The sequence below is a fragment of the Astatotilapia calliptera genome, chromosome 6, assembly GCF_900246225.1.
Source record: "Astatotilapia calliptera chromosome 6, fAstCal1.2, whole genome shotgun sequence".
Taxonomy (NCBI): Eukaryota; Metazoa; Chordata; class Actinopteri; order Cichliformes; family Cichlidae; genus Astatotilapia; species Astatotilapia calliptera.
This window is the reverse complement of record NC_039307.1, coordinates 23,038,888-23,063,943: the sequence shown is the minus strand read 5'-3', so window position 1 is coordinate 23,063,943 and position 25,056 is coordinate 23,038,888. Positions and strand designations below refer to the sequence as shown.

The following is a 25,056-nucleotide window of genomic DNA, read 5'->3' as shown; positions in this document are numbered from 1 at the left end:
CTGAAAGGTTCCTGGAGATAACTGCATGCTTGAACAGACAGGGACAAATGGGTAGATGTTACAACCGATGGCTATCCAAATCTGACAGAGAAAATTTGAGCCAAAATTGGTTTTGGTGTTCTACACCAGGATTTGTTGCATTTTGCTGTTGATGAAATTTTGTCATAAACATATGAGTTAACTTCATGGGGGTCAGAGCACCAAGTCACAGTGTGTTGGACTTTGGAGGGGCATGAGACTGAACACAGTGACATAGGCCACCACACAGCTACCATAACAGTGGTATTTATCCACGTGTCTGATCAATTGTCTGTCTCGCGTCAGCTGTGTTACATGTGATTTCTTTCGCCACGTGTCTGATGACCTGTGTTACATGTGATTTTTTTTTTTTATCTAAATCTTTTAAATGTTGGCTGAACTGCAATTTTAAAAAAGTTATTCGTAAAGAGGGAAGTCTTACATAAAGGATGCTGAATGACCTTCAGCACAACAATCCAAAGCATGCTTTCAAATCATGAAAAGAATGGCGTCACCAGAACAAGGCTAACACCAAGACCTGGATCCAGTAGAAATATCTGTGAGGCTGTGAGAAGAGGGCTGTGCACAGGAGATGCCCTCACAGTCTGACAGATCTGGAGCGCTTTTAACACGGGAGAGTGGGCAAGTGTGGCTAAATGAAGACAGTCTGAATGCTCTATTAAAATGAAATAGTACTTCAACAGTATTAGTTTAAGGATGTGCCCATCGACATAACCAGGCTGTTGTAGTTTTAACTCATAGAAAAATTATTTTATTTTTGTAGTTTTAATCACAGCTTGGCTGATGAGGCTTTGATGGATGTGTTTATTGAGACTAATTTTGTGCCCTCCATGTAATAAAATGCTGAGAGCATCAGTACAAATTTTCAATTTGTATTCAGGTCTGGGCCTTTAGTTGAACCAGGCCTGAAGGTTCAGTGTAAAAATTTACTGTTATCTGTAAGTGTTCATAACTTTGGCTTTTTTTTTTTTAATATATTGTATATTTTTCACAGAGCTGGATTCATTGTACATAATGAACAATCCAGAGTAGGAATAGCAGTTTAAAATTTATTTGAGATTTTGCACCGTGTGTGTACAAAAGGCCAGCCAGTTCGCAGAACTCATGAACGGAGCCACATCTGCGGAGTAAGATATCAGCATACTGCTGCCGTTTAGCCAATGAGCGGTGAGGCAACCCATTCTCTTCGCCAATCAGAAGACACAATTCTACCTCATCACTACGCACACGTCGACGCAGAGAGTTCGGTCGGAGCTGCAGGTGGGAAGAGTCAGCAGAGTTTACTCACCGTGTGGATTTTCGTTCCTTCTAATGCTGTTAGCGGTGTGCGTCCATGAGACTAAACCACACCATCACTCACCACACGGCATATAGCATTTTACAGTCTGTTAAATCCCCTCACTCACATTATGGATGTGTGCTTCGGATTCTTGCTAAATAAATGAGTGAACGACAGATACCTGAGTGGCAGTGGATTTTGTGGATATGCCATCTGTTCTTATCGGACAACCCTGTTGAGATTGTGGATTCTTAGAGTCAGCACCTTATCATCTACATCAGTCATAGTCAGGAGGTCAAGTCCATCCCACTTACAGTGACCTCCTCCATTACATGGTCCTTCGAGCCGGATTTACAGTTTCACAGGCAAGATGGCTTTCTCATCCACTCCTCGTCCTCGTCGCGATGGTCATCGGCCTCGTTACCTCGATGACTTCTTGGTGCAGTTGCCGAGGAGATCACTACCACAGGTGCATGTGTCGCACAACCAGTCCCCTGATGACCATGGGGCACATCCCAACACCTCAGCCACTCCAGCTGACCAGACTTCTCAGCATGGCACCTCAGACGTGGTATTATCAGTACTGAGAGAAATGCAGGAAGATAATAATCAGCTCAGACGAGAGGTTCAGACTCTGCTTGGTGCCCTCTCTCTCCGGTCCTCAGCCCTCCAGACGTCACCAGCTCCCCAACCTTCTGCATTAGGCTCACTTACCCAGGACCAAAGGAAGTCCTTGTGGACTGATTCCATGCCTCAGTCTCCTCATCCTGACCATGCCTCCAGACACTACCCACACACGGTACGTTCCTTTCACATACCAGAGGATGACATACAGGATTTACCTTGGCCAGAGGCATCACTTCCACTTGATCCTCAGAGTGCTGAGCCATTCCCTGTTCCACCACCTCCGGTATCAGAGATCCCTGCTAGTGCAGCAGCCTCAGGTCCTTTCAGATGTACGTCACCTTATCAGTACAGTCAACTTCCTGTGACTGAACAGGTCGGGAAAATTAACGTGAAGGACGAGTATGGGCCTGGAGCATGTGTGAAGAGGCAGGTCACCCCTGAATATGCAGAGCCATACACCTTTCAGCGCCAACAACCAGAAAGCTTCTGGGAGATGACTGGGGACCCGCCTCGCTGGCCGCCAACTGATTCCAAAGCCTGGAGGAAATATGGTCAGCACAAACCTCTACCAAGTACAGAGACCGTGTACCGGGGACCAACACCACACATTCCATACTTCACGTCTGATGACCCCAGCCAGTTCGCTCGTTTGCGAATGGCCCTTGACAATATCCTGCCTCACGATGCAACTGAACGTTTCAAGTACCAGATCCTAGTCGATCACCTCAAGTTGGAAGACGCCCTCCTTATTGCCGATTCCTACAGCAATAGTCGCTATCCATACAGCCAGACCATGTCATCCCTGATAGAGCTGTATGGTCAACCTCACAAACTTGCCCTGCAGCGGATCACTGACGTGTTGTCAGAGTCTCCGGTGCGAAGTGGTGACAGCCGAGCGTTCCGTCTTTTCGCCCTGAAAGTGAGGGCTCTTGTGGGAATGTTAGAACAGCTTGGGAAAGAGGGGAGAGCAGAACTAGAGTGTGGGTCACACGTCACCAGACTGCTGTCCAAACTGCCACACAGTCTTCGAGCGCAGTTTAAGCGGTTCATCAATCCTCTTCAGACACCCATCCCAACCTTAGCAGATTTGGCAGAGTGGCTTGAATATGAAGTCCGCATCCAAGATGATGATGTGTATTTCCATCATCATCAGCAACCTCGAGAGCCACGTGTGGATCGTGGGAAGGGTGCCAGACCCAAGCAGAGATCTGCAGCGGCAACCACAACCGTCTTATTGGGCTACGACCCTCCTGCTAAAGGCCCAGAGCCTCCAAAACAGGCATCACGTCCAGTTTCCAAATTGGGGAAGCCAAAGAAATTCTGCCCCTTCTGTAATAATCTTCAGCACTATTTCAATCAGTGCACAGATTTCAAGAAGCTCAATATAGAGCAGAAGTTGTCTTGGATTCAGACAGGCAAGCGGTGCTGGAGATGTGGAAGGGACCATCCAGAGGCGCAATGCTACCTGAAAGCTAGATGCCAGCAATGCAATCAGGTGCATTTGGAGACACTCCATGAGATTAATGCATCGCGATCCACTAGTTCTGACAGACCGGCGGAGGAAGCTGTCCAACCCGTCACGTACTACGTTGATCCAACATGGGGGACCAGCTGTGTGCTACTGAAAATGGTCAGGGTGTGCCTCTATAATGGCAAAATGAAGCTAGAGACATATGCCATCCTAGATGATGGGTCAGAGCGCACAATCCTTCTTCACAGTGCTGCCCAAGAGCTGGGCCTTCAGGGAAAGAGGGAGGAGTTGGCGCTCCGAACCATCCGACAAGATATTAGAACGGTGGAAGGACATTCCGTTTCCTTCTCTATAGCCTCCGCCACTGACCCTCGGAGACGGTTCCGGATCCAAAGAGCATTCACTGCCACTGAGCTTGGGCTTGCCAAACACTCACATCCAGCTGATGCACTGCAAAGGTCCTACCGCCACCTGCGAAGTCTTCCACTTCATTCGTTCCACCAAGCTCAACCATTATTGCTGATTGGCTCTGACTACCCACATCTCCTGACTCCAATAGAGCCTGTCCATCTGGGTCCACGGGGAGGACCAGCTGCACTCAAGACACGGCTGGGTTGGACTCTGCAGGGTCCAGCCAAGGTTCTTCTACATCAAGCCTCCACTCCTCAGTGTCTACTCACAAGCACCCTGACTCCCAGTGCTGAACTTCTCAGTAATGTAGCCAAGCTCTGGCAGATGGATGTTCTCCCATACCAGAATGAGAAGGTGGCCACACGTTCAAAACAGGATACCATGGCTGTCAAGATGCTAGAGGAGAAGACCATTAGAGTGGAGGTGGATGGTATCAAGCGGTATGCCACCCCGTTGCTGTGGAAAGAGGAACCAGTCCCGCTTCATTCCACTAAGGACTCTGTCTTGGGTCACCTGCGAGCTACGGAGAAGCGCCTCCTGAAGACGCCTGTACAAGCAGCCACCTATAACCAGGAAATTCAGAAGCTGGTGGATGCAAGCTATGTGAGTAAACTGACCATCGCAGACATGGAGATGGATGGTAGCACCTGGTACATACCACACCACATGGTTCAGCATAATGGCAAGGATCGCGTTGTCTTCAACTGTTCTTTCATGCACAATGGTAACAGCCTGAATCAGCATCTCCTACCTGGTCCTACCCTGGGCTCGACGCTCCTGGGTGTGTTACTTCGCTTCCGGGAGTATCCCATTGCAGTGAGCAGTGACATCAAGGGGATGTTTCATCAGGTCCGCCTCTTGACTCAGGACAAGCCCTTCCTCCGGTTCCTCTGGAGAGATATGGATCGCACGAGGCAACCAGAGGTTTACGAATGGCAAGTGTTGCCTTTCGGGACGACATGCAGTCCCTGCTGTGCCACCTATGCTCTGCAGCGGCACGTTCTGGATCACAGCAGCCCCAGCGAGGATACCCGTCACACAGTGGAGAAATGTTTCTATGTTGACAATCTCCTCCAGAGCTTCGCATCATTTCCCGAAGCCCAGCAACTGGTTAACAAAATCCAGCAGTTGCTGCTCACCGGTGGCTTCGAATTACGACAGTGGGCTTCCAACTACCCAGAACTCATCAGTCATATGCCACCTGGATCAGTCTCACAGAGCAGTGAACTGTGGTTTTCCCCCGATGGGACTGATGTACCAGAGCGGACTCTGGGCCTGCAATGGCACTGTCAGTCTGACGAGCTCAGATATCAGATTCGGCACACTGAGCAGTTGGTGGAGCCCACAATGCGCAACATCTATCGGGTTCTGGCCAAGCAGTATGATCCGCTTGGCCTTCTCATTCCTTACACCACTCGGGCCAAAATCCTGGTGCAGCATCTCTGGAGGAAAAGGAGAGACTGGGATGATCCAAATCTGCCAATCGACCTGCTGCAGCTGTGGCATGCATGGGAAAGTGAATTGATTCAGCTCCCTGATGTCTCCCTGCCACGTTGTTACGTGCAGCCAGAGACAGACCCATCCCTTTGCAAGCAGAGCATCCACATCTTCTCTGATGCATCTGAGAAGGCATATGGAGCTGTAGCCTACCTTCAGACAGAAGATCATATGGGGGGGATCCAGGTAGCCTTCCTAGCTGCCCGATCTCGAGTTGCTCCCGTCCGTCAACAGTCCATTCCGAGGTTGGAGCTCTGTGCTGCTCATGTGGGAGCCCAGCTTGCTGCTGTCCTCAAGAGGGAACTCACCCTTCATATCTCAAGCATTGTCTATTGGACCGACTCCACTACAGTCCTGAACTGGCTCCAGTCCCAATCCTGCCGCTACAAGATCTTTGTGGGCTCTAGAGTTGCAGATATTCAAGAGCTAACTGAAGGGAGCCTGTGGAGATATGTCAGATCAGGCGACAATCCTGCCGGTGTGCGTCCATGAGACTAAACCACACCATCACTCATCACACGGCATATAGCATTTTACAGTCTGTTAAATCCCCTCACTCACATTATGGATGTGTGCTTCGGATTCTTGCTAAATAAATGAGTGAACGACAGATACCTGAGTGGCAGTGGATTTTGTGGATATGCCATCTGTTCTTATCGGACAACCCTGTTGAGATTGTGGATTCTTAGAGTCAGCACCTTATCATCTACATCAGTCATAGTCAGGAGGTCAAGTCCATCCCACTTACAGTGACCTCCTCCATTACAGTGTGTGTGTGTTTTAAAGATTATTGCCTGACCTGTGTGCAAACAAAAAGATGTTGTATAGTTCTGAGTAAATCCAGGGTAAGTGGCTATTAAGGAGGGTGAATTATAACATCTGTTGGTACATGATAGGAGATTAGACAGATAAATAGGGTGTTTATCCAGCATGGTTTTATAATTAAAATAGATTAATTTGTTTTGCTAGGACCAGGATCATTAAGTACACAATAATGTGTGGTGCACAAAGAACTGGTCATAAAAATAGTCAAAACAAACAACTGCAGAGTAGAGGTGCATTATTACCCTTTAACATCATTTTTCCATTGCACTCCCTCTTAAGGTGTGAATAGGAGCATGTAAAACATTAAAAATAAGAAAAAAGTATCAAACAACAAACAGATTTAACACAGTTAAGGGGTTAATGTAACCTTTAAAAAATCTACACAATGCCCACAGGTTGAGTCTAGTCTACAGCATCTTACATTTCATAAGAAAGATTTAATGAACCTAAAACCAGTTTGGTCAGGGTTTGAGTTGCATAAAGAAAATCAAAGTTTATATAACAACTGGGAAGTTTACTGTAGTTACCACGAGTAAATACTAAAAGATATCAGAGGTTTAAATACCACAGAGGGACCAGTTCGTCTTGTTTGTAGGGAGGTGAAATATTGAACCAGTGATAAAACAATGATGAGATCAAAAAAGAATTTAGGAACTGAAGGGCAGCAGGGTAGTATTTGTCAATAATCAATACAAGGTCAGTAAGTATTTGTATCAATCAGAGTGATGTGGAAATATAAGCTATAACCAAAATTTGGCATATCTCAGTGTGTGGTGTACAGCGTGGCCTTAGAAACATTTGAGGAAACTGGACAAGTGCAGGACAAAAAAAGAAGTGGCAGGCCTAGAAAATTATATCCAGCAGATGAACAGTATCTGAAAGTCCTGTCCTTCAGAAATAGGAAAAATCCAAACAAAGACCTGACACACGACCTGGATGATGCATCTGAACCTTCAGATGATCCATTTACTGTTCACTGAAGCCTCATCAGAAATGGTCTCAGTGGAAGGTTGGCTGTCAAGAAGCCATTCTTAAGGACAGGAAACAGGGAGAAAAGGCTGAGGTATAGCAAATTACACTAGAACTGGGTGGAAAATCAGTAGAAACACTTGTTATGGAGTGATAAATCCAAAATTTGGCTCAAATTGTTATCAGTACGTACACAAGGGGGAGAAGAGAGAGGTTTACAGACATCCGTTAAACACAGTGGAGACTGTCTTCTCCGTGACAAGACACAGTATATAAATCAATGTCCCCGCAGTGGACTTGTTTCATGTGGAGGAGGAAATTCCATGGGAAGCAGGAGCTGTTTGTTTAATGGATTGACCCTTAGTTTAACTTCTAGACCACCCCTGACTGTTTTGTCCACAAGTCCAAACCCAAAAGTCAACAGGAAGTTATCCTGATGATTCAGTTGTGCACCTCTCGGATGTCTTCGGCGTTTGTTCTCAGGCTGATAATTTTAGACGTTGATCTTGCACGATGCCACCCTTCCTGTGCTGTGCTTTTTCGGTGCTTAGTCGAAAGACGGAAGTTTGAATCTTTTGAATAATCAGCAGATTATTCATAATGTGCTGATTTAGTATTTCAGGCACATTGTCCCAGTCCAAAAAAATATCAGCTGACTCTTAGGACATTATTGAAACAAGTGGAGATATAATTCAAAAATATGTTGGTAAATAAATCTGACATAGTTTAACACCACATGACTAATTCCTGTGTGTAAATCACCATTAGTAAATGGCTCAGTAGAACCTCAATAAATAAACTATAAAGCATGATCATGCTGCTGAAAAAATGGAAACTGCTTCTCTGTGCATGACAGCGAGGTATTTCTCTTAACAATGCTCCAAGTTACCAAGTCTGAAATGGATTACACAGACTCAGAAATGTTTCCAGCAATATTTTTTGTGCCAGTGAAACAATGACAGTTTGGTGAAAGTGTAACTAGTCTGACTGGAATTGTGCGCTAATCATTAAATTGGTTTACTTGCTCTTTCCTGTTGAGGTTTAAGGCTTTACTTTACTTTGTTCCCTGAATCTCACCTTGAAACCTTCAGTTTAGATGCTTTGTGGAATTATCAGCAGGCACCTCCAACAGTCTTGGCTTAGTTTCTTTTAGGTATTTCCTTTTTCTGAAGAACTGAAATGACTGAATCATGCCAGAAACCACCCGACCCCAGCCTAGCCTTTCACTGAAGGTTTACATTGAAGCAGCAATGACAAAACTGTTTGTGTGTGTTCCCTCTTGTACACCTAAAATTGATAAAACTCTGCTGTTGTTCACATATTTCAAACAATGTTCTGTGTTAAATGTGTGAGTATATGACCTGTGCTCTCTTTAACTGTTAGAGTTCAGAAAACTCTGTATAGCTCACCAGTCACAGTGTGAAGTAATAAAGGAAATATACATGCACTCATCATGGGCATGAATGTTATTGTGTAAGCATACACTGACTTAAATCTTTAAATAAGCGCTGATGAAGGTTTTACAGTATCTTTAAACCAGGTCGAGGCCTGTTTATTTCATTGGTGATCATGATTGACTAGTAGAAATTGGTATTTTCTCTTTCATAGCATAAAAATAATTTTCGTGCCAGCACTCATTGGATTGACCGATACTCAGAGCAATGGGAAAGTCCAAGGAACTCAGTGAAGATCTAAGAAGGAGAAGTGTAGATTTATAATTCAGGTCTTTTGGAGCTATTTCTAAACAACTGCAGATTCCAAAAAATGTACATAAGTACAAGTTATTGTACTAACGGACTGACACCTGAGAAGGCATGAGTTAGGAACGACCCAGGAACCACCAAGAGCTGCCCCAAAAATGAAGCCCCTGCTCCAAAGTCGACATCTTCAAGCTCATCTGAAAATCGGAGTTGTCCACATGGACAGGCCAAATGCCTTCTGGAGAAAGGTTTAATGGTCAGATGGTCAAAATGATCCCAAACAAAAAATCAAAACTGCTTTTTGAAAGATAAAGCAGGCTAACGTCAAACTTCTGGAATGGCCTTCCCAAAGCGCCGACCTGAAAATACTGAAAATTTGTGGACTATGCTTAAGGACTGAGTTTGTGCCAACCAAGTTTAATGAAACTTTACAAATTCTTTCAAGAAGCGTGTTCAAATATCCAGTCACGATTATACTGGAGTCTCATTGATGCCTATAGGAAGCATCTGGTTCAGGTGCAACTTTCTGAGGGACATTAAAACAAATAATAATGGGGATGTTTATATTTGCAGATAGGGTTATAGGCATATATTTTTTTACCCTGTGTTGATAAGAGAAACCCCCCCCCCCCCCCCCCCGAAGTTTTACAAAATTAAAACTTGTGCAACAATTTCTTCCACTAGAAGTCTACTGGAATGATGCAGCTTGTGCCATCAAAGCTATATTCCCACAAAGCACTGCAACTCAGCTGAGTCTTCAGAAACTTGTGAAGCAGAAAGCTTCAAGAGCTCCACTGTGTGAATGCCTTCAATTTAAGAGGCTTTGCATATAAATGGTACTATTAAATTTCAGGGCAAAGTGTTGCTACTTCATGCTGTCATCCTGCAGAATATCAAGCTAACAAAACATTTTGTCTTTGTTTTTCTAACTGGGTGCGAGCCCAGAAAATAAAATCCAATAAAAGATCAAGTATCAGCCACAACACTACTCTGCTTTTTCTGCTGAACAAGCCTTTCTGTGCTGCTGTGTGCTGGGGTTCCAGCAGGGTTTTTTGAGCATGAGCAAATCTAAGGGTTCGTTTATTTTTATTATGTTATTATTTATTTCAGTCATGTAGCAAACATCTTGGACAGAGGGATGCAGTAAAAGTTCATTTCTGTTCCTACAGACAATAATCTATTCTCTGTGGCTAATTATTGTACATCAAGGCAAACAAAACTTCAAAACCGGTGCTTCAATTTTTATTTATATCATTTTAACATATTTCTATGTTACAGTGAAGAATGATCATACGTATGTCTTAAGTTTCATGGGTGCCCAAGTTTTTAAATGGTTAATTTGTTGTAAAAATCCTTACACTGATCACAAAGGCACAAGTAACTTCAAAAGCAGTACCTTAACAGATGCCACACCAATGATGAGCTGTTTTACCATTAAGTTATAAAGTAAGGTGCTTTATATTCTATTGTATGAAAGGAGAATAGAAGCATCTCACTGAATTGTCCTCTAACTTTACTGAAAATAGCAGCCTGTGCAAGAAAATCAGTCTAGTGGAATATTATATGGAAGGATGCTCTGTGTGTATCATGCATACATATGTTCCTGTGTAATATACTAAGCAGCCTTTGCTTAATTTGTCTGTACAGCATCTTCCAGCGTTATTGAAATTTAGGTTTTTTGCACAAAACTCACAGTATAAATGCAAAGTGCAAATAATTTGTAGTTTAATAAACAGCAGTTTAGGTAAATGGACGTTATGTTGCACACTTTCTTGAATACGGGGGCTGATGAGATCACTGTTTTGCTATTTTAGCTCATTGAAGGACACAGCAGGAAACCCTTTGGTCACAGCAAAACATATCAACACAGAACAATCAGCCTGCTTTGACTGACAGTATTATATAAGCGCCAAACAATTAATGTCCTTTCTTTGTGCTGATCCACTTTGATCACATGTTCCTCTGCTGTCTTAATTACTTTACAGGGTGTCTCTGCTGAGGTGACGTGATTAGCACGTGAATATGCATGTGCTTGCTGCGTAATTAAAGTGCACAGAAATGCTGGCGTGGGATTGGAGAAGCAGTTGGATCACGAGAAAGGCCTCTCTGTGTGTTGGTCCACCAGGGCACAGAGACCTCACATTGTGCGTCAGGCCAGCGCTGGGTTACTGTATTGTCCGTTGCTTTCCCACCTCCCTTTCTCTCTCCTGCGTAGCCACGCACCAGAGAAGAGGAAGAAAGTGGCTTTTCATTCATGGGTAACTTGGAGCATGCACAGGAACTCAATGAAGAGGGGAGCCAGTCAGCTGGCTACAACTGCCTTTTATGATCTTGAGCCATTTCCCAGCAACAAGCAACTTGCATGAACACTACAGAGTGACTCCAGGAAGCAGTGACCAGGGTGCAAAAGACCAATCAGAGTGCAATCTTTACTAGCAGGCTTTATTGCTGTAGTGTAACTTTTCTTTGGTCAGACTTCAAGGTCTACTTTGAGTTCAAACGAGCATTCGCTACTGAGTCTCAGGGCATTCAGTGCAGAACATTTTGAAAAGCAAGTTTCCTTACTTATGTAAGAGGCCCGAATGTTTTCTGGAATAAATGAAAAGTCGGCCTTTATAAAAGCTGTATTTTATTTATTAGCACATTTATTAGCATTGGGAGACTTAATTCAACATTCAGATTGATCATTAATAGGCAACAGTGTAATAACGACAGTAGCTGAGGATTCTCCGGGTCCAATTGTAATTTACCTTGTCACAAGCCCTACCCACCTCAACTACTGTTGCTTTTATTAGATATGTAAGATAAGCTTGAAGACACTATATCCAGCTCACATTTGCTATTAAAGCCCCCTAAAAGAGTTCTGGCTGCAAGGTCTAAGGCGCTGCGTTTAGCCTGCAGTCTCCCCTAGAGGTGTGGGTTCAAAAACCCCTTCTGACAACACATTTCTTGCAAGAAAATGCTTACATATTTTCCTTAGGGATTAATGAAGTATTCTGATTCTCATTGCTTCCATTAGGAGTTAAGAAGCTAAATAACAGCTGATCTTACTAAAATAGACTTTATTAACAAATCATCAGCAAGTGTGTGTCTGTAAAAGACCAAGAATGGTCAGTTTGCTGGTCTGGAGCATTCAGGTGTGTGTCATCACATTGCCACAGTCTTCCTGACAGTGGAGGTCCCAGCAAATTCACCCCAAGATCAGACTGAGCAATGCTCAGAGAAACTGTAAAAACCCCATAAGCTACATCTCAGACTCTACAGACCTCAGTTAGCGTGTCAAACATTAAAGTTCAAGTACAATTAGAAAAGAATGGAACAAGTGTAGATTATTTGGAAGGACTGCCAGGAGAAAACCTCTTCTCTCTGAAAGAGCACGGTGTAGTTTTGTAACGTTATGTTGCATGATATATAACAATATGAATGTCACAGAACATTAGGGTGTAATCTAATGTGAGCCACTCAATAAAGTGCCTTTTTTTGGTAAATGTAAGTATTTCCAAATTACTAATTAATTGATATTTCATTTGTGTTATCGCGTCAGATCATATCAGCATTCAAGATCGGCCTGCATCCGAGCCAAGAATGGCAGAAAAAATCAGTTGAAATGACATCTGCAGAGGTGTGACCTGACTCCAAGTAGCCCCATCTGTTTGGAAGCATTCAGCAACATTTCCCACCTGGACCGCTGCCTGCACAGATTATGCTTCCGCTGCATTTACGAGTGGTCCAAGAACAAAGCAGAGCATCCGCTGTGTCTTACCACAGTATAAAATTAGACACGTTCACACAATGAATGACCCTCTTTGCATACATTTACACAACTTAAAGTGACATCTGAAGATTTTAGATAGATATTTTTCATGTCATGACTAGGCTGAGTTAAGTAATATCGTATAATCACACCACAGCATGTTAAAGCATCTATGGGAATGTATAAGTTTTAAGTGCTAATCACGGCAGGCGTTAATTCTCCAGAGACTTCACTGTCAGCTCCATTTTCCTTTGTATCCTTTCATCCCTGCTTCCCCTTACTCTCCCTTTTGTGTATACTATCACACCACCGGTTATGCAACAGGTCTTGGCCAGAGGTCTGAGTTTTCTGTTGTTGTAGTGTAACAAGGAGCCCTGTGACGAAGTGTTTCGGCCAAATCTTTCCCTGCTCGCTGAAACTGATGCTTCCCTCCTCCTCAGCTCTCTCTAGTCTCAAGTTGCCTTATATCAAACATGTTAACTATTAAACTGCCTGTTGAGAAGGTCCAAAAGAATAACACAGCTCAGTTTAGATTATTATACCAGAGCTGTAAAAATCTATCCTGGCCTCCCTCCCTCTTACTTTTTATTTCATAAGAAAAACATAAAGCAAGGACATGTGCTTAGTAGGATATAGGAAGTGAAAGACATGTTACTAAAAGAAGTCTTTATAGTGAACATGAATCCGAAAGGGGTGATTAAATTACCCAATTTAGAACTGTGTTTTCAATAAATGCACATCAGGGCTTCTAAACATCAGCTAAACTATGAGTGAAAGGGTGGGAGATTCTTATTTGTTATTTCTCAGTTTCTTTTATTTCTTTTTATTTCTTCTACAGTTAACCTGTTTTCATCAGGTTTGTGGCTGTCTCCAGATCCATGCTTTTGGAAATAAAGACTTCCCATTAGATGTACCGCTTTGCTTTTCTGAACTACGTCTGTGCTAAGATTATTTTCTCCGCATGATCTCGATGTGCTAATTTAATTTAGCTTTAGAGGCCACGGTGTTCCCATTTTAAGTCGCTGTCAAGCAAAGAAAACCATGGCCAAAAACAAACAAAGGCATGGCAGCCATGAACATCTCTGAATCACAGCTTCAGGTTATTGCCGGTTTGATTATAGAATAAAGACGGTATATGCGACAATACTAAAAACTATACATTTACAAAGAGCCTATGAATCTATGAAGCTGCAGGATTGAAGGAGTCTACACTGAACCAGTAATGATCTCCCCTGCAATTAAAACAAAAGGAGTTTTGGAGGAAAGCATTGTTGAAAAGTGACAATGTCATATTACATGTGAGGGAACACACATGTAACAAAAATATAAGAGACAAAACTAAATGGCTCTTATGAGGGGAAATTTCAAACTTCATCCTACATGATCAGGAGTTTAGCAAACAAAATCCCTGAAGGTTTTTATCTATATCAGATATTATGGCTACTTTGTGTTTCTTACCAACAATACTTTAGTATTTATATGCACCCCTACAATAAAATAATAACAATACCACTCGTTTTTTTAAAAATTGCATAGTGAAAAAAATCTACATCTACATAAGGATATTTTTGACATTTTTGATATAATGCCAGCAGAGATTTGCACCAAATGAACAGCTGCAATCTCTTATACAGTGTTGTATGTGGTTTGTCTCACTCTATTTTTTGTTTGTTTGTTTCTCTTTGGTCTAATCTGGTAGTTCCAGTCTAACAGCTGGTGGCTTTTTTAAAGGCTTCTGTTTTTGCGCTCCAGAAAATCAAGCATAGAAGCATGGATGGATTTCTCTAAATACATCGTGCACTGTGGTAACACTGAGCTGCTCACTTTGTCAGTGTCTGTTCACTTGGATGTTTGTTTCTACTCAGCATATTCAATTCCTTGGCCCATTTTTACTTCTCCAGCTGAATCAGCGGAACATGCTGCAATGATGCATTTTTTAAGCTAAAGATGTCTGTTGACCCAAACTAAAAAGCAAACAGGATAAAGGAAAATGCTGAGGGAAGAGGAACACATCCAGCCTAGCTTTTTGTTTTTTATTCATCTGAAACAACAGAATGGTTCATTCGGTTTGTGCCTATAATGGATTGTTTGTGAGTGGAAATCTTTTCTCTTTACATTCCCATTATTCCAACTGCTGTCATGTAATTCATTTCTTTCTTTGTGTCTTCCTTTTAGCTTTAGGAATGGAAAAAAGCCAAAACCAAAACAGAACATTTATCATAAATTCCTAATTATTTAAAAAAATAAAACATCTAATGAATGGGACCGTTTTTAGCATCACTCCTGTATTCTGGAGGATGATTTTGTCACATTTTTACTCCAACTAAGCAATCAAAAGGCACTTTTCCATTTATGTTAACCCAGCTAAAAGCTGCTGTACTGATTAAGGAAGATATAGCTTTCAGAGACGGTGTGTGCTTGAATGTGATCACGAAATGGAAAAAAAAGAAGATAAAACTTCCCAGGAATTTCCACTTCATTGAACAGTTTGTACTACTCTCTTCACAGGACAGCACAAACTGGCTCGAACCAGAATAGAAAGTAAAGTGGGAGGTGCTGCACAAATCTGAGAACAGAGACAATATGTCAGAGTCTATAGAGAAACAAATACTCTGGAGCTCCTCAAATATTAGCCTAATAACAGCCATAGCAGCACACCGGTGACAATGTTAGAAATAAAGACGATGCTGCTTCTTTGCAGAGCTGTAAAAGTCTTCTTTACAAGAAGGGTAAAACAGGGTTGCTTTCACAACAGTCCCAGTTTGGTGCATTTGTCTAAAAAGAAGATTTGAGACAAAAGTAAAGCCTGATAACTGACCCAATGACCCAAAGCAAACATCTAAACCACGCAAGAACTATTCAGTCAACTGGACTGTCTATGCAGGATTTTATGAGATCCCACGTAGCAGCTTGACAGAATGATAAGGGTGACCAGTCCCTCCTTTAGGCAGCAAGGACTCAAATGTCTGCAGCTTACTCAACGTATTGGCAGGTAAAATCCCTTAAGAGTTCCGGTGGTGCAATTGCTGAAGTGTGAAGAACAAAATTATTATTTTGTGCTTCTTAACCTTATAACCACAACTTTCTGTAACTCTTTATCTCTTTGAATCTCTGAAAAAGAAATTCTAGAGCAGAGATGTCAAACTCATTTTACATCGAGGGCCATATTAAACCCCGTCTAAACCTAAGTGGGCGCAACCAGCGAAACTCCCTTTCTGTGGTGTAAAGATGTTTAATTACACATTCAATTGCAGTTAGTAAAAGAAAAGCAGGAGGGGGAGATACAGGAGAGGTGGAGGAAGATCTCAGCCTGGGCGTTTACTGTCTTATGTAGTCTGGAAGATGAGTGGATGGTGGGGTGGGTGCAGTTTTCTCTGTGGTGGGGTTGGGTGGACTGTCCCGGGCTCTGTGGGGCCGGAAGGCGCTGCTGCACTGGGCCCCGGTCTGGATGGGCCTGGGCCCCCTTTCCCTGGCGGGTCGCGGAGTGTGGGAGTGCCTACTGGGGTCAGCGGGGGAGCCACCACAACCACCCACACATGCAGGGCCTTGGAGTAGGGGTATGTCACCAGGGTGCAGAGGAGGCTACCCCCCCCCCCCTGTGTCCCCTTCTGGCTGCCTCTGCCTCAATTTTATCCCACAACTTAGACATTCACATTACTCACACTCTCATTACACATACATATAGGATCTTGGGGGTGGGCACAATCACGGAGTCCAAATTACCATCAGGGTGTACACCCCACCCCTGGCGTCGTTGCCCACCTCTCAATTTTAAATACACTTAGACATTGAGGGCTAGCAGGAGGGACCATGCGCTTACCTGCTGCTCTCTGGCAGGTAGCTCCAAGCCCTCCTGGGTTTTAATTGCACCTTAGAACACACATGCATCAACATTACAATGAGCGGGTGGAGGGAGGTTTGGAGTCTTCTCCCACCCCCATTCTCTGCGGCCTGCTGGAGCGGGAGGGCTGGGTGGAGTTGGCCGTCCGACTGCGGTCTGGAGTGTGGGGCTTCCCTGCTGCTACGGAGTCGGGGTGGTCTGCCTCTCCCCACCGCAGGGAAAAGGGTAACACTACCTGGGTCTGGGTGCAGTTCCCCCTTCCAGGGGCAAGGGTACCTAGACCCGGTTTGTAGAGTACGCTTGGGGAGTGTGATCGTGTGTACAGCGTCTCTTTATGTCTGTCTCCACGTTGGTTGAGTGTGGAGTAAGTGCATATGAGAGCATGAGGGTGGGAATGGATGTTTGTGTCTGTGTGTGCCTGTATGTCTGTGTCTATATGTCAGGCTGGGTATCAGACGCCACCTCTCTGGGGACATCTCAGGCCCTCCAAGGTTTGGAGGCCTATCTCCACCCACCACCACTTCCCCTGCCGGTGGCGGACTCCCTCAGGTGTCGGTGCGTTGGTGGTTCTTTGTGTCTGGGGGTGGGCGTCCAGGTACACACCGGCTCACTCCTTGGGGGCCACTTATCGGGGCCTGGAGCCTGGGGCTCGCTCGGGCCCCTTCGGGGGTGGGGTGCCCCCGGCCTCTCGGCCTGGGGCTCGGTCACTCAGGGGCTCGGTCACTCAGGCACAGCTGGCGGCCGGCGGAGCTCATGGGCGCGTCACTGCAACTCCCCCTGGCTTCTGCTCCGCGGCTGCTGAGTGAGCCCTCATCTGGGACTCTCCTCAGCTCTTACTGGAACAGTGGCGCGGCTGCCCCTCTGTTGGTCTTCCTTGGTCTCTTGTGTTCTGAGGGCCTCTGGATGTCTGGAGTTTTGATCTCCTCCATACCTGCTTCACACCCTGGAGGACGGGGCTGTGGCCCCCCCACACTCCCTAGCAGATCGTTACATGGAGAAACCTTTGGAATACAAGCGCGCTGATCCACACAGGTATGCACACGGGTGTTCACTGCTCGCAGACCCAAATTACACCTTTCTTAGCTGCTACTTCGAAGCACATCTGTCCTGCGTGCTGCACAACAACATTGAATATTTAGTATTTACTGCTGTTTACACTTAGCTAGATTAATGCGATGGTGTTGTGTTTAGTATGTTGCTTTGTTTTTTTTTTTGTCTTTTTTTGCTTGTTTTCTATTCTTCTCTCAACAGGTGATCCAGGAGATTTTTTTTTCTCCCCCCCTTTCTCACTGTCCCTCTCCCCTTCTGTTTTTCCTTTCTTTCCTCTTTCTTTCTCCCTTTCCTATCCCTCACTCATGTCTGTCCCGTCTGTAACATCTGAAAATAAAATATAATAAATAATAAAAACAAAGATCGACCAAATGGACCAATACGGCAATGCCACGTTGATCCATTTGGCAAAGTAAATCCATTGGGTATGGGACAGGGGGAAAAAAAAAAAAAAGTAAAAGAAAAGCAGGTGCTGTATCTACGAATAAACACATGTAAAGTTACAGAAAATGTTCTGCAACATTTTGTATTGTAAATTACCCAGACAGTCTACATAAATTGAACAATGAAATTACCCCCTTTGAGAAACAGCTTTGGCGGCCGTGGAAAGGAAAAACTCCCTCTTAACAGGAAGAAACCTCCATCAGAACCAGGCTCGGGGCAGGGCAGCCACCTGCAAGCAGATGGGGATGATGGGAGCAAACACATGGCAAAAAACATGTTGTGGAAGAGAGCCAGATAGAAATAAAAACTACTGATTAAATGAAGAGGTTTGTAAGCGCATAGTGAATGAAAAAAGGTGAGTGAACAGGAAACACTCGGTGCATCATGGGAAGCCCCAACAGTACTTTATTGTAGTGATATGGCACTATGAGCGCTTCAAGACAAGATTTGGCCTTATTATTTAAAACCTCATTATTTAAGACCTTGTATGTGAGGGGAAGGGTGCTGGCTTGCAGCTGTGATGGCCGAGTGGTTAAGGCGTTGGACTCGAAATCCAATGGGGATTCCCTGCGCAGGTTCAAATCCTGCTCACAGCGTCGTTCTCAACTTCACAGCTGTCATATTACTCTCACAAACCAGTCAGCCTAACCTAAAGCATCTACTAATCAGGTAGTGGATTGATTCCTGGCTCCAGTATGGATGCCTTGGGCAAGATACTGACACCCATTGGAATATGAACAGGTGTGACTGTTAGATAAAAGCTCTTAAGCATAGAAAAATGTTAATATATACATGATGTTTTGAATCCTCTGGGAGAGTAGAAAAATGCTATATAATAATTCCTCCCAACATTTAAATTAAACAGGGTGCCAATGAAGAGATGCCAGAAAGACTTCTAATTTCTTTGGTGTGGTATGAATAACAGGAGAGGTCTTTAATAGTAGGAAAAGCTGTAAAATTTATCAAAATACAGTTAAAAGTAAAAAAATCTGTACCTTCACAATTTCCAAAGACACCCAGCGGGGCAGATTGGACTTTTTGCTGGGCCGATTCTAGCCCCTGGGCTTTATGTTTGACACCCCTGTTGTCAAACAACAGGGCTTGCAGCCTATGAAGTTGGCATGGCTTATAAAATCAAAACATCTACATTATAGCAAATACAGCAAACTGAAGAAACTAAGATCGTGCTATAAGGCTTGCTTTTTGAGTAACGTTGTACAAATTTATTTGTACTCTAAATATAAAGCAACTGGCACTAGGTAGTCCAAAGATTATTGCTGCATCCTTCTGCTAACACCTCTATAAATTAATTTATTAAAACAATAGCTCTTGTTTACTTAATCAGTAGAAAAAAACAGCATAAATCAAGGTGAAAAAAGCGGTTCCTGATACAATCACTTCAATGGGTCGCTACATAAAGATAAAATAAGCACTAAGATGGATGTTGAGTTTCAGGAGGTAGGAAGTAGACAAAGATAGACATGTAGAGTGATGGGAATGATAGTGAATACAATTTCCTGCTTTATCTTTAGCCTGAAGAACAAAAAAATGACGCATGATAATCACATTAGCATCCAGGCTCTTTGCAGTCAGTCATCCGGTGCTCCTACAGGGCAGGGGGAAGCTAGCGGTAACCTGCTGACCTGGCATGTACACATGTTGAGGTTATTTTAGAAGTCCAGGAAAAGGATGAGTGACCAACACCCAGATGCAGTGTTTCACTGAAGTGCAGCTGTGAACCCATTTCCAATCATCAGCTAAGAACAGAAGCAACACCTCAGACAAAAAGTTTGGGAGGGCAGTATATTACAAATAAGAAGGATTTAAAATATAATTACTGTATTTTTCCCCTTAAAGCAGTTATTTTTGGTGCTCTGTCATGGAAAAATACCGAGGTAATAAACTATATGTGAACCTACAATGCTCAGTAGCGGGGAAAACTTCCATGTTTAACCTTTTGAATATATCTATATCTCTACCCATGTAAAAGACAAGAGTGTATAGAGCTAATTAACTAACTCATTTTTTCTTTTTTGCAGCTCAACTTACGACAATGTCTAGAAGAATAATGTCTTCATTTTCCATCCTGCCAGCATGTCTCTGACTGGAAGTGATTAAATGTAGAGTTTATCTGAAGAAGCAGTGACCTGCTGCATTTGGAATCCAGTGAAACAGAACAATTGCTATAAAGCCTAAAAAAGTGGTATGATGTGCTGCATCTAAAATTATGACACAAATTATTTATGGAACAGTAAACAACCTACTTCCTCATAATGTCATCCTTTTGTTGTCCAAAAGAGATGGTGGATACAATTTAAGGGGGGAATTAAATTTACCACACTCAAAAGTTAAATGAAGCCAAGGAACAGGCTCAGTGAGGAAACTGAGTGTTCTGACATATGTGTGTGTATGGACATGTATGTGTATGTATATGTGTGTGCATACTTTTGTATGTGATTATATATTTGTTTATCTCTTGGCATGTTACTTGGAATTAAAGCCAAATAAATGTAACAAATTGAAAAGAAGGATTTGTGATAGGATAGGGCATAAACAAGGAAACAAATGTAATGATTAGTAGTTACTGAATTGTAGAAAGTTGGTGGGATTAAATAAGCACATGTTGCTTCCTACTCCTTTTTGAACTTATTAAATTTATTATTGTAATTATTGTTGTTGTTATTGTATTTTAACATGTTCAAAATGAAGCCATGCAAAAAATAGATTGCAGGCTCTGAATTAGATTTAACTCATAGCTACAAATGCCGGTTAGCATTGTCGCCTCACAGCAAGAAGGTGCTGCGTTTGAATCCATGGCCAGCTGGGGCTTTTCTGTGTGGAGGCTGCATGTTCTCTCCATGCCTGTGTGGGCTCTCTCTGGGCTTTCTGGCTCCCTCCCACAATCCATGCATGAGTTAACTGGCAATTCTAAATTGGCCGTAGGTGTGAATGATTGCCTGTCTCTATCTGTTAGCCCTGCTACAGGCTGTTCTGTACCCTGTCTTTCGTCCTATGACAGCTGGGATAGTCTTCAGCCCCCCTCCCGAGCCTGAATTGGTTAAGCAAGAGAAAATGGACAGAAGGATTACAGCTACAGTTGTGCATCGCTAGTACTCGCCCTCCTTCATTCTTTGATCCACGTGAGGTCAACAAACACACTGTTGTTTTCATCTGGGCTGTGTTTGCTGTGTTTGTCACTGGATATGCTGCCTCGTTACAAGCCACTCTGCTATGTGTATCCCACTGGGAGCACTGGGGGAGTTATTTGACTGTAGGCCTCTCTTGTTACAAAACACGCACTGCAGCTGAACAACCTTGCTGATTCTAAATGTCACAGAAACTGCAGGAGATGCTGACTCTCTCACATGCTGCATGTTCTTCAAGTTTTTAATCACAGCTCGTCGGCTTTGTAAACAAAGTCTTGAACATGGGTGATCTGCACAGCAGCACAAACTTTTAATGAAAAGAAGGTGGACTCCTAAGAGGTTAAAGTTGGACAATAACAGCGTTATTAAAGAGCCACAACACATTTTAAAACCTCATATAAAATAGGATTATATAGCGGCATCTCAATGCATTTGACCATGTAGACGTAGTCAAGGCAACCTGCTGATGTCCAAACTGAGCATGAGAATGAGAAACAAAGGTGATTTAAGTGACTTTGAATGTGGCATGGTGTATGGTGTAAACACACCATTTCAGAAACTGCTGGTCTACTAGGATTTTCCCACACAACCATCTCTATGGTTTACACGGAATAGCCTGGAAAAAAATAGAAATTATCCAGTGAGCCGCAGTTCTAATGGGTAAAAATGCCTCATCGATGCCAGAGGTCAAATGTGAATGGTCAACTGCTTGGAGCCGATCACGTCCATCCCTTCAGGACCACAGTTTACCCATCTTCTGCTGGCTGCTTCCAGTATGATAAGTACTCAGATGTCCTCCACTGTCACCAAATCACAGTCCATTAGGGCAAGTTTGGGATGCTGAAAAAGAAGGCACAGTTTTCATCCTATCATAGTTTAAGTTCAGTTGCTCCCCAGGCATCCTTTATTTTATTTCATTTTTTTAAACACCGTCCTGCTTGCTGGCACAGCAAAATGCGTTGCTGTGCCAAACACATTGGTTTTCCCAATAGGAGCACTATACACTCTCTGTGGGCTCCTCTTGTTAATCTTTTCTATTTTATTTATTTACGGCCAGTGGGGAGTGGCAGGAATGGGAATCCCCCCACCCTAGCCTCAGGCATCCTTAATGACAGCTGGTGAGACTCGATTCACTTGTTTTGTGAGGTAGCTGACAGCCCAGCAACTAACATACAGTATACTATCAATGATGCCAGTGATGGTAAAGCACAACTGACACTGCTGAAAACCTTTAATACAACTACAAACCGTCTATTTTCACTAGATAAATCATTTATGGAAAGAAGATATCAAATTTTTACCATATTTATTTACATCAAAGTAGCAGGAATGCAATTTTTTTTGGTGAAATTCTGAGTTCAAATGAATTATGTTTGTTTTGCTTAAGAAATACCAAAGTATTATTATTAACATCTTGAGACTATATCCCATTAAAATACAGCAACATTCATTTTCCTGTTGCTACCATGGACAATATGCTACATAAATACAGGCATCTGTTTATATTCTGCACATTTTTTAAACTGCATGTATAAATTAACTATTTTATTGCTGCTCTAAGTTTTGCATTTTAATATCTACGCATGTAAACGACAAGACTGTATAGTGCTAACACACCCAAGTGGGCAGGGCAACTGTACTTGCACAAGTACAAGAACAACTTGTCTCTGAAATGTAAACACGGAGTGACAGCAGCACCTTTGAATGAATACATCACACCCACTTTCATCCTCTAAAAGGATACATGCAGCAAGTTATAATGTCAGAGGGCAAGGGCAACAGTATGTAACATATAACACGTGGCTGTTTTAACTGAAGCATTTTAGGACACAAAAATTATATTTTTTTTATTAGTATTTCAGTTTGAGGACAGAAAATATGGTCTGTCCTCAAACACAGAAATATAGAAATACTGCATTAATGTTCTCAAAAATATTTTAGATCCAACATAAACTAAATCCTTCAGGTTTCCCATTTTTTGAGTGCAGCACAGCCTAAAAACCACAACTCTGCCCTCTACAGGCAAAGTTCAGCATTGCTGTGGATAAATCCGTCCAATAACTTTAACATTTCTTTCATGTTTCCTACTGATGTTTTCTAACCTTCCTTCTGGTATGTTTGAGATGACTTTCTCTGTGTAAAAGTCCCAGCTTCTGGTAAGAATAAAAGCACAATGAAGTGACATCATACTGAACTTTGGCTTTTTATTAATTTAACACAGTTAGTTTGCCCCATTCTTTTCTCACATTGACTTTAAATGTCTTAAATGTTTTTGGTTTATACAGTAAAGCACAGCACCAATCGTGCTGATCTGTTATGAAGCATAACATGTGGACGGGTCTGCTTACTTTCTCTAAGAGTCAAAACTACACATTAAGTTTTTAATGCACTGTATCTGGGATACAACTGGGCCTTACGGCTTATCTGTTTACTGTTGCTTTTAATCCGCTATCAACCAGTGCTGCCTTACTTTAAACGGTCTTTTTTTATCATATATCATATATGCTATATGATAAACCCTTGAAATTTAATTAGCCTGTGTTTTTACAGTTTGTCTTGATCCCTTTCTGAAAGGTGGTATTATGTCAGATAATAATTGGTGTTTTCCTGTTTGTATTTTTCTCACGTACAGTCAGCATGACAGTCTTTCTGTGCAGTGGATGTACAGCGTCTTCACATGTGAAATATGTTGGGTCCTGTGTAATTCACCATCATCTCCACTGGAGGGAAGCAAATATGCATTAATAAGACTGCCATGAGGACCAGTCACAAGTTACACCAAGCAAAGGTATGTTTCTCTGCCCTGGACTGGACTTGTGGATTGTGATAGATTCCTGTAACCTCAAGAAATAAAACAGGATGAAAACCTTTGAAAAATATATAAAGGCTTCACGTACTGTAATAAATCTGTTTTGTTTTTTGTTGATACTTAACTCTGGTTTTCATTCTTAATTATCCAAAAAGCTGTGGCAATCTGCAAACTCCATAATATGTCATAGTTCCCGCTGCTACAGTAGATTTGAGATTTGCTATGATTTTCTGCACACCAAGTAGACCTGAAGATACTGAATCCATCGGAGTGAGAGTGTGAATGTTAGACAAAGTGCTTAGGCACATATAAAAGTGCTGCATGAAACATGCGTGTGGCTGGGTGAATGACACTTGTAGTAAAAAGTACTTTGAGTGCTCAGTTTGACTAGAAAGGCACTATATAAATGGCAGACCATTAACCATTAGTTACTATATTATTTACTATACTATTATTTCCTCTATGCAAGCTTTCGTTTTACAAACACTACCAGGATCATTAGACATAGTAAACCATGGTAAATGTACTTTTTCACAAAAAATATATCAAACTTCAGGCATGTTTTACAAGTCATTAAACATACATATCAGTTTATGGTGATTGAACAAAGTGATTTTATGGCTAAAAGTAGACTTACAGGAGTGTCACAGTTACTTAAGCCCTTGGTACAGGGTGGATGTATGCAAGTGTGTGTGCATGGCTCACATTATGGGCCATTTACTGCTGAAAATACGTTAACACAACAGTCTTTTCTATGCTGGTGAAGCACACAAGACAGTAGTGTATATGCAGATCTGGGCATAATGGTCATCGACATACTGGAGGAAGTGTAATACGGTGATAATAAACCTCCTCTCTCCAATTCTTCCGAAATAATCCCACCATTCAGGCAGTACCAAGCAGCAGCCTCCTCCTGCTGTCCCATGGAAGGGAAGGAGGACCAGTGCCAGACTTGTACCTAGTCTGCAATCCTTCAATGGGCTTTTGTGGATGCTGCCATCCTCCTCCCCCAGCCAACCCCCGGCAGCCCATTCAGGAGTGTCACATGGCACTCCCACTCTGCTCCTATCTCACAATGCGGCCCTGTCATTGGCACCTCATTGACATGCGCTCATGGTGATGTGCATCGGGGAATGGTCGTGCTCTTCCACTAGTTTCAAAGGAAATGAAGTGCCGGGCTGGGTGGCCAAAGTG

At 42.8% G+C, this 25,056-nt stretch overlaps 1 non-coding gene across 1 annotated transcript; it reads left to right on the top strand.

Annotated features, from left to right (window-relative positions):
- The first annotated feature begins 18,421 nt into the window (after positions 1-18,421).
- Positions 18,422-18,503, top strand: trnas-cga (transfer RNA serine (anticodon CGA)). The gene has a single exon. It is a non-coding gene; the product is annotated as a tRNA-Ser (tRNA).
- The last annotated feature ends 6,553 nt before the right edge of the window (positions 18,504-25,056 follow it).